Below are 9,095 nucleotides of genomic sequence, written 5' to 3'. Positions count from 1 at the left end.
TGCTCTATGGTTGGTGGTTTCACAGAGATCAATGGAACTGGGACACAATGGATGGAACCCAGAATGGGGCAGAACCAGGTCTATGTGTGGATGGAACCTGGGCAGTGAGTGGGCAGAGCAGGAGAGGAGACAGCTCAGAGCTTGACACTGGCCAAAGCAAACTCGTGTCTGTGCTCCTGGGCTGCTGCTCTGCTGCATTGCTGCTGGAACACCACGACTTCCCAGTGTGCACCTGCTTATTTAGTATATTAAAAAGAAATAGCCAGTGGTGTCTCTCTGAGAGGATGAGGGAAGATGACCCTTTGCTACATGGGCCAGAGGAGTCAGTGCTTGCGTTTCTCTACAGAAAAAGACAAATCCTCTCAGTACCCCTTGGCAGCTCCTGCTGCTTGTCCACAGTGTATTTAATCTTAGTTTTACATGAGATGTGGTCATACATACTCTGGAGAAGTGACCACTGCTGGGGGATTGAGGAGGGGCCAGAGCATCTGCTACTGTGGCACATAGTTGGTCACACATCCCGCCTCAAGCTGCTGCCACTGGAACCCCTCAGCCTCTGCTGAGTCCCAGAGGGTGACCGAGACCACTGGTCATGAGCTTCCCAGGGGCTTGGTTTAAGCCTTTCCCAGAAATGGCTTTTCCTTGAAATACTCTAGCTGGAAATTGGAGAAAGGTCTGTATGGAGCGTGCCTGCAACATCCTGCCCTACCAGCCCATGGGTACAGCTCAGAGGAGTTCTTGGCATGAGCTGTTATTACAAAAACAAGGTAGGAGAGCAGCCAGATGAGAGTGAATGAGGAGGGGGGTGGTGGAAAGGGGAAAAAACACATCCAGAGTGACATACACAGCCAGCAGAGAAGGCTATTTTTTAGACTTTTGAGTCAGCCCATTGTTTTGCAGCGAAAGTCCCCTCAGAGCCGGGATGTTTATCTGTGTCCACAGGCTGCATCTCAGCGAGCAGGAAGTGATACAACAGCGCTGAAATCACCCACACGTGGCCTCTCCAGCTGTGGGTCCAGCTCCTGCTTGGCATCCACAGGAGTCTGGTACCTCCACGGGCTGGGCTTGTCCCAGAGGTCCCTCTCCTGCCCTGCCGGTCTCTGGAAGTGTCCAGGACCCAGAGGCAGCTCAGCGTTTGGGAGCCTTGGTTCACCCATAGCAGCTCCCAGGCAGCAGCATCCTGCTAAGGGCTCTCCTTGTGCTGTGGAAACACTTCAGCAGGGCAGAGGGCTCTGCTTACTAACTCCGGGATGGAAGCAGCAAGTTTTAGAGTGGATGCGTCAGGCCGGGAAGCAATACCTGCCACACGGTGGCATGGTGTGCTGCGGCGAGAGGCAGAGGCTCTTCCAGCTCGGGAAACTCCGCAGGAGCCTCGCTGGGGGCAGAGCGGGGTGTGAGCTCCTCGGGGCCCGCGGGACCCTTTCAAGAGCAGAGGAGGACAAAGGACGTGTGTCCGTTCCTCATAGCCTGTCACATTAGGGCTGAGGGGCCATTAGGGCCCTGACCGAGGGTCAGGCGCGGGTGAGTTTGTTCCTTATCAGCCATCCCGTGAGCGCCCAGGGGAAGCGGCGCATCCTTTGCTGATGAGGGTTTTTCCTCCCGGCGGATGCCGGCCAGTGGTGGCCGGGGGGCTCACGGGGCAGCTGCACCCTGCCCTGCACCTCTCCCAGAGAGAGCCTTTGCTCCAGCACTTGCCAGTGCTACCCCACCCCTTCTGTCACAGCGCGGAGGGGCCCTCAGAGGGTCCTGCTCCCTGCAGGTGGGTTGGTCCCTAAATTTCACCCCACTGGCCTAGAGTGGGTGAACCTGCAGTTCTCTAGAGTCATGGGCTGGGGCTGGACAGGGAAGATGCCCACAGGGAGGGCTCTGGGCTGTGGGCCAGGCAATGAGAAGGGACACAGACACATCTGCTCTTTGTGCAGACAGTTCATTTTGCTGGCACACAGTTGTGAACGGGACAGCTTTTGCTCACAGCCCTGGTTTGACATCAGGGCTGTCCTGGGGGAGGAGGTTGTTCCCCAAAGAACACTTTGAATCCCAGACATACCTCATCTCTGCTTTCTTCAGTTCTTCCCTGCTGCCTCCTTGGGTTGATATGAAGAATCATAGCATGGGGCAGAAATCTCTTTTACCCTTATCCTCAGCACCCTCTCTTTTAACTATCCCCAGCCAACAACAAAATGCTAATGGCTGGCATCTGTTGCTCTTTTAGTCGATAAGATACTTGCTGCATTGACCCTAGAAACACACCCACAGTCACGACAGCAGGTCAGGAGCCCAAGAATCTCATGCATCAGGCAGTGAGACAGGCACGATGCTGTCATGGTTCCAGAAAGAAAGCTTGGCTAAGGCAAAAGCGTGCTGCCCTGGAAACAGGCTGACTCTGTTCATCTAAACACACTGTTGAGGCAGCAGCTCCCCAGTGGGGTTAGAGCTGAAACCAACAGGAGCGTGGAGGCTCTGGGCAGAGGCAGAGGATACACCCTGTTCTTAAAACATGGGGTGCAGAAAAGCTGGGGTGGGAGAGGGAAGGGGTCCAGTGACTCCCTGGTCTCCCAGCTGAGCCAGCAAGGCTTGAAAAGGGTTAAGCACCTGGGCAGGGAAATGCTTGCCTGGGCTTGTTTTTCTGCCCAGCCCGTGTGTGTCTGTTTATTGTGCTGGGCCACGGAAAGGCTGTGCAGGCTCCTGGGACTGTTTGCTGCTGCCTGTGTGCAACCCTGGGCACCAGCCAGAGCTCGGTGCTTGCCTGTGGCTGAGGCTCAGCAGAGAGAGCCACTGGAATGAGTGGGGTGACAGCTCTAGTCTGGAAGGCTGTGATACCCCATTCTGTAGGAAAGTTGCTGGGATGGAAGGGCTCAGCTCAGCCCGGGGCTGCCAATGCTCCAGCACAGCCACATCTATCAGGTCATAGCACTGCATGTTGTTTCTGGGGCTGGCCAGCCCCCATGGAGACACTGCGGGGGATCAGCCCCATGGCTCCACTGGAGAGAGGTTTGGGGATCTCTCCTTCACCCACCATCATGGCTTAATGATAACCTCATGTCAAACAGTTCCCACAGCCTTTGCTGGAAGGCTCACAGACTTCTCCTGCCCAGAGGAGACAGGAAGAGGTGAGCCTTTCCGAGAACAGAGCTGCTTCTGGTAAGCTCCTTTCTTAGAGACTGTCAGCATGTGCAGACACGCTGGATGGAGAAGTGGGAAGAGGGGATGCGGAGAGGTGCTGATTGTGCTGGCCCATGCACGCCATGGGATGGGGCCCGAGGGCTGGTTCTGAGGCAGATGGGAACTCACAGCACCCCAGACAAAGGGCTGGGGCCCGAGGGCTGGTTCTGAGGCAGATGGGAACTCACAGCACCCCAGACAAAGGGCTGGGGCCAGGACCTGGCTGTTCCTACCAGGAAGACCCTTCCAGGACATGAGGATGCCTTACACAGGCACTTGCTGCTCCTGCTGACAGGGGAGGGAGAAACAGGGGGAGTAAGTGGGGCTGCTGCAAATAGGCATGTGCCTTATCCTCTCCCACAGCAAAGGCAGCAGGCACTGGCCTGGCCTGAGGCTCTGGCAGAGGTGAAATAGCAGAGCCATGGCATTTTGCTGCTCCCCATCTTCTGTCCAATGCACAGGGGCTCTGGAAGGATCTTTTTCCAGGATGCAAAGGAGGGGAGAGCCCTCTTTATCACCCTGGGACAGAGCACGGCACAGCTATCCCTGTGCCAAGGGAGAGCCTGGCAGCAGCTCCAACAGCAGCTGTAGTCTCTTGTGGCACATGGAGATTTCTGTCTTGTCCTGCTGACCACCGCTGCTGCCACTCTCACCTCTCCTCCCTGCAGGGCAGTGGCAAGAGACCTCCCTTCTATGGATCCTGGAATCACAGAACATTTTGGACTGGAAGGGATCTTTAAATGCCATCTAGTCCAACCCCCCTGCCATGGGCAGGGACACCTTCCACTATCCCAGGTTGCCCAGAGCCCCATCGAACCTGGCCTTGAACAATTCCAGGGATGGGCCAGCCACAGCTTCTCTAGATAATCTCTGCCAGGGCCTCGCCACCCTTATAGGGAAGAACTTATTCCAGATATCTAACCTAACCCTTCTCGCTGACAGTTTGAAGCCATCTTGACTTGTCCTGTCATTCCACGCCCTTGTCCAAAGTCCCTCTCCAGCTCTCTTGTAGTCTTGTTAGTACTGGAAGGGCTCTAAAGTCTCCCTGGAACCTTCTCTTCTCCAGGCTGAACAACCCCAGCTCTCTCTGCCTGTTTCCATATCGAAGGTGCTCCTGCCCTCAGAGCATCTTGGTGGTGTCTGGGCATGCTCCAGCAGCTCCACACTCCTCTTGGGGCCCCAGGGCTGGGGGGCAGATCCTCTGTCTCTCCCCCATTGTGCCAGCTTCGTGGAACCGTTCTCTTCAGGGCCTGCAGCTACACAGAAGGATTGCAACATCAGGATATTTCCCCAGCTCTGTAGGGACTTGGGCAGGACCCAAGGGCTTGATGTGTTCAGGGAAGCCTGCTCTGGTAGAGTCCTTTCACGCTCCTTCCCCTCAGCTGAAAAGCTGCCCAAGTTTCACCTCTGCCATCCAGGCACCTTTCCCAAGGATTCCCCATCCCCTTCCCTAGGAAAGAACCTGTTCCTGGTGGCTGAGTTGCTCTGTGGGAGGCAAGTGACTCTTCTTTGTTTAGAAAGAGCATAACCATGTTGTGCACTGGAGAGCTCCGTGTTTGTTTCTTTAGACACAATATTTTCAAACAACTTCAATCTTGTTCGTTGCAGCAGACAGTGCAGCCCTTGGCAGCCTCCGTGGGACAGGCGCAGGATGAGTTTTCCTCAGTCCAGGCCGTGGAGGAGAGGCACCAATTCCCACTGAAGGTGTGCACCTTTCCCTGCAATGTCCCACTAGGATCAGCCAACAGTTTGCAGCTCAGGTGTGATGCTGCCAGGGGAAGAGCTGCACCCCACAGCCTGGCTGCCTTGGGATGCTGACTGGTAGCTGTGGAAAATACAGAGTATCAGCACTTCGCACTGTGTGCTGGACTCCAAATGGGTTCTCATTTATAGAGAAGGAGGGACCCATTGTGTTCAGAGAAGTGAAAGCCAGAGTGATGTTCTCTACTGCTTTTGGAAACATTTTCTATGTAAAGCAGTTTCCTTAAAAAACAAGTCTCAGAGTGGTTGATACTTCCAAAATTTGAGGGTTTTACACTCCCTGTGGAGACACTGGCTCCAGACAGGTCCAGACATTTGCTCCTCATTTCCTGCTGTATTCTTAAATGTGAGAAAATACAAAATCATGCGGTACCAAGCAGACTCTCTTGATCCCCTGCCATTTAATTCTCTCCCTTATTACAGCAGTGGCTCAAGAGCTCTACAGAAAGCACAGAGGCTTCTTCAAAGGGCATCTCCAGTGTAAGAGGCCACATTTGGCTCTGAGGAGCCTTCTCCTGAGTTTGGCACTGATGTCCTTGGCCAGGAGAGAGGGGGTTGGTGGGTTGGTTTGTGTCAGAGCAGTGGCTGAGCTGCCAATGCCACTGAGGAGAGGGGGGTTAGTGCGAGGATGAGCTGCCACGAGGCAGCTGGGAGCTGTGTCAGGGGAAAGAGAATCCCATCGTATGTCCAGAGCTGGAGTCATGTATCAGTGTGTCTCCCTGCAGCACCAACACTGGCTGGGTCATCTCAAAAGCTAAATGTTCCTGCTGCCTCTTCCCAGCAAGCCTCTGGGATGGAGGACAATACTGTGGGCAGACAAGGATGCTGTCAGTACCTGTTACCAGGCCCTGCTCTAGTGTCACCACCTCCTGAGGCCTTGGAGGCTCCTGAACATGCTTCCCATGAAGTGGAAATCATCAACGTTCTCATCTGATCCACTCTGGCATCTTTCTTTCAGGTCAGATACAGGCTCCTAGCTCTCACTTACTTTCCCTTTTAATTCTCAGTCTTCACCTTATTTCAAGGAATACGAATCTACTGTAAAAAACAGTTCTTCTTTCACAAAGAACCAAAATATCAAAAATTGCCAGAATGGAAACTCCCTGAAGGAGATGGGAGGTGTTCTAGGCCATTTCCTGTTTGTTTAGGACACAGCCCACATTCTCTTTATATATTGTTTTGCATATAAAGCTTTGCAGGTTCAAGGTGCTTTGTGCCTTCACGAGCAATTCCCCAGGTATGAGTCATATATTCCCTCCACCTGTGAGGACCTTGACCCTATGCACAGCTCAGGCTGGTTGTGAACAGCCCTGGCAAAGCTGTGGTGGGTGGGAAATGCTGGAGCTGCTTTCATGTCTCTCCTGGGTAAGATGGGATCTGGCACTTTGACCTGTGGTGTCTGTGGTTTGGAGCAATAAACCGAGTTCCTGGCTAAGGGTAGCCAGTGAACAACCAAAGGTTAGGGGATGACAGCAGATCAGGCTTCTGAGTGTGCCTGGTGCCTGCCACCAACGTCCCCAGCAGACCTTGTTCTCCTTTTGTGTGCATCAAAACCAGCGTTTAGGTAGCAGAACATCCATCCTGATACAAAAATGTCCTTAAAGCAGAGCAGGAGCTGGAGGCAGAGAGCCCAGATGCCAGCATGGACACTGAACTGTCTGGCATGACATCCTTTTGTGCATGCTAAGGGTCACACCTGGGGCAGTGCTGGAAGGCCCAGAGGTTGCAGGACCCCCTGTTGGTGCCCAGTGCCCAGTGTGTGGTCCCTCTGCCCACACTCCATGGCAGGAGCACGGGCAAATGTTTGCGAACGTTTTTCCCTTGTCCGTGTTTCCAAGCCTTCCTCAGCCATACTGTGGTCACACACAGGGGGAAAAAACCACCCCTCTTCCTGTTATCTACTGCTTTTCTTTGGTGCTGTAACACTCTTCAGAGAACCTTTGGGTGCAAAGGGTAACCTCAGGAAGTCTCCTAAGGAGGAATGGGGACAGGCTGGGATAAGCTGGCCCTGGGTCCCAGGTACTCGGTTTTTCTGCTCTTTGTTTCCCTACAGGCTGGATGTCCCTGACTCTCAGGGTTGCACACTCCATCTCTTGGATGCTGTGATTCATCTCTGTGGACTGGGATTGCTTGTGTAGGAGGTCACCTGCCTGCCTGCACTCATCCATGTCACACTTTAATGTACAAGTCCAGATCTACACTGAAAAATGACCTGCTATTTCTGGAAACTAAAGTGAAACCAAATCAAATTGAGAAAACAAGTGCCCAGACAATTCCTACTGTAACTAAAGAAGCTAAAATCGGTTGAAGGTGAGCTCAGAGGAGTCCTGAGATCCTTGACTGTCAGACTGACACAACACCTATGGTTTACCACTAGTTGTATCAAGAATATCTACTGGAATAAATCAGATCCTCTGACTTCAGGTTCTTCAATGCTGCAAGACCCCAAAGAAGTGCAGTAAGGGTCTGCCACTGGTGTGGAGGAGCAGACGTGGGATGGGAGGGTGGTATAGGAAGTGGGTTGGGAATGATGGTGCCAGTTTTCTGCCAGCTGCAGCCCAGGTTTGTCACTACTCATTGGAGCTGCCTGCTCCTGTTAGAGGCAGTTGCTGTGCCTCTGTGTCCTGCTTTTGGTAGGAAATACAGGGCTTGGTGGTGGCTTAGGCCCTCGCTGCTGCCAGCACTTGATGGCTCGTGGTGTCTTACAAAGCCACACTGAGGCTGCAGCTGCCCTCCACACTCCTGCTGTGGAATTTCCTTGTGCCACCTCCAAATCCAGCTGCTGAGCTCACAGGGAGCAAATGGAGATGTCCAAAAGTGACCTAGAGGAGTTCTCTGCCAGATAAAACACCTCCAGCCCAATCTGCAGAGGAAAAGCAGCTGCATTATCTTCCAGAGAGCAGTCTGTGCCTTAAAACAACAATGCCTATGGCAAGTCATGCCTTTGGCAAACAAAGCACTCCCCCTCCCATTTACTTGAATGTTAGAGCCCTTCCTCAGTTTTACCTATCTCTGGCAGCAAAGCCTTTGCAGAAGAAGCAGAACCTGTTTCTTCAGGGGAGATGTGAGCATGTATGGGCTGTGCCATCACTTCCAGCAGCTGAGGTGCCCAATGGCTTCAGGCAATGCCACTTCTTGGGACAAAATTTTCCTGTAAGGCTCTGTGGAGCTTGAGAAAACACTGTTTGGGGAAGACCCAGAAAACATCCTAATAGACACAGCATGTTCTGTTCTGGCTGGATCAAACAGACTATTTCAAGCTTTAATTTTTATTTTATTTCCTTGAAATGGGCTTTTTCTTGTAATACAATATAAGCAAAAGCTGAAGTCACAGGCTGGGATTTTCACCAAATGCATTATATAAAAAACTGGGGGTTTTCTCTTTTGAAAACTAAAATCCCAACTGGCACAGTTGGAATTTCCCACAGAACAGAGATGCCAGATTCTCACCAGTCCTAAGAAAACACCAAAAAGATTTCGGGGGCAGTCTCAGACTCAGTCTTGATTTGTTTGCTGGGACCTGAGATAAAAGAGAAAGTAAAGGTTTAGGATGTGACTTCATTGTTGGTAGGTCCGCTTCTGACCTGGCTTGGGGCTGGTGCCAGAAAGTCCCCAGACAGCCTGGTTCTTGCAGAGCTGGGGGTGTCGTGCTCCTGCTCTCAGCATCAGCAAGATCCCGATGTCTGAGCCCCTGTGTATGGGAAAAATCAGGCTGTCATAGCAAGCACACACTGCAGACAGCACAGCCCGGGCACAGGAGCTACCTGCAGAGTCACTGGGTCCCTGCTCACCCCTCTCTTTGGTGGTGCTTCTTAGAGGCAGCCTGGCCTGACATCAAAGTGTAGCTGATGAACTCATAATCCTGATTAGCAAATTCCATCTCTTTTGGCCTAATGACTGCTGTTCTAAGATGGCTGCCAAAAAGGAAAGGAATAACTGCTTTTGCATTTGTGGTAATTAATGAGCTTACTGAGAAGCGGGGAGCTGTAGTTGGAGGTGGGGAGAGCTTTACAAGCCTAAGGACAGTGATGCCTTGGCACAGGCCAAGAGACATTGGTGGGATAGGAGGAGGCAGCAGCCGACCCCTGAAAGTCCCTGAATAATTTGCCAAGCAGTCTGGGGCTGCTCTGCATGTGTTAGGAAAAGCTGGTGTAAGTACATCTGGGGAATTC

The sequence above is a fragment of the Corvus hawaiiensis genome, chromosome 12 (genome assembly GCF_020740725.1).
Source record: "Corvus hawaiiensis isolate bCorHaw1 chromosome 12, bCorHaw1.pri.cur, whole genome shotgun sequence".
NCBI lineage: Eukaryota > Metazoa > Chordata > Aves > Passeriformes > Corvidae > Corvus > Corvus hawaiiensis.
The sequence above is the reverse complement of the archived record's forward strand: the minus strand, read 5'-3'. Positions refer to the sequence as shown.